This window comes from Mesitornis unicolor, unplaced genomic scaffold, assembly GCF_000695765.1.
Source record: "Mesitornis unicolor isolate BGI_N332 unplaced genomic scaffold, ASM69576v1 scaffold31159, whole genome shotgun sequence".
Taxonomy (NCBI): Eukaryota; Metazoa; Chordata; class Aves; order Mesitornithiformes; family Mesitornithidae; genus Mesitornis; species Mesitornis unicolor.
Window position 1 is genome coordinate 29,219 of NW_010209823.1, and position 1,702 is coordinate 30,920.

Consider the following 1,702-nt stretch of genomic DNA (forward strand, 5'->3'; position numbering starts at 1 on the left):
AGGCTGGAGGAGACACACGTGACATCTGCCACAAGAGAGATTGACCGGTTCTGGGCGAGTAGCTGATTTTTCTGAGTTTCTTTCTAAGCACCACTCAATCTTCTTTTGCTGTGTATTTTTCTAGGTCCCATTTATTCACTCACGGTAGGGTCTGTCTGTAATTCTCATATGCACATAGATACAAACACTATTTATCTCCCTCTCCATGTTCCAGCCCTATTCATCAAGCATCTGTAAATGGCATTTTATGAGCTCCGAGTTTTTAACAAGGCAGGCACACTGCTCTGAAAGTGAACAAAGGGGCTCCTCTTGGAAACTTTAAAGATGTTTAAACAAAGACTTCTCTTGAAAACCTTTAACCCCTAATGCCAACCTCAAGGGAAATGCTATGTTATGAGCAATCGGAGCACAAACATCTCCTGTGACCTCAGATTATCTATAACAGGCTGCCTAGTTGGCTTCGTCTTTTCTGTTTGCTAGCGTCACCAACAAGGGCAGCCCCTGAGCCCATCTTGTACTAATCATGTCAAATTTATTCAATTCTTCAAGAAAAAAAGAAAGTTACAACTTCCACAAAAATCAAGAGCAGCTTTTTCCAGTTGGATGCAGCAATACTCTGCCTGCTTCGATGGAAAGTGTCGTTTTACTACAAACACCAAGATCTCTTGCATGTCTTCCAGAGGGGAATTTGTGTTTTGGATGAAGCTAAATTTATCCTGGGAGTTAACTCTGCTGTTCATGTCCTGGTGGCAAATATCAGAGCTGAGATCTGACAGCAGATTTCCCCACACACACTTTTTGCAGGTATCAAATGCCAATCTAATGAATCCCTGAAAAGATCACAAGAACCTGCCTGTGAAACGTAGTTTCTGCTTGTTACTGAGAACCTGCATGCTCACTGCCTGTGATTAATTGCTCCTGTTCTTGGAAAAATAAAAAAAAATTAATCTTTACTATCAAGAGATGTTACAGAGGGTCCCACAGGGAGGACTTCACAGTAACTTTATAAATAATCTGGGCTTGACTGAAGCAAACATCCTATGGGTTTAAGCCAAAGAGGTAAGTTGTGTGCCTCCTCTCAGGGTCAGGGCTCTGAACGGGCTCCTCTCTTGGAGCCCTCTTTGACTCCCAGGCCCACTGCGCAGACGTGGTGGAATCCTCTGGAGCAGGACAGTCCCGTTTCCCTGCCAGCCTCCTCACCAACACTGTTCCTGCTCTGTAGCCCTGCCTCCCAGATGGATTCAGCAGCTGTCTGCACCACATCAAGGGCCGTCCTCTCAGACTAAGGGGTAAAACCCCAGCAGACCATGTACCACCACACCGTGCATCTGCTCACCTCCACTTATCTAAGACTGCTGCGTGTTAGCACAAATATGAGTGTAGAATAATCTGATTTTCCAAACTAGTCTTTCCATCTAATTGCTCGGAACAGAAGCGCCTGAAGCTAATTTTCCCTTGTGAAATAGTTGGAAATATAAGCTAAAGGTGGATGATTGCTTGTGCAAACGAGTATAAGTATGCACAGACCCAATTTTCCAGTCGTGCAGAAAAGTGCATAACAAACTTAGAGGACACTTTTAAGCTTATCTTACACCTCTCCTGTTGCTCAGTATGCCTTGCCCAGGTGTACCAGACCTTATTATTCTCTTGTAAAAAAGATCCTCGATTGTATAAGCAGGAACCTGCCCGAAAGCAAGGCAAA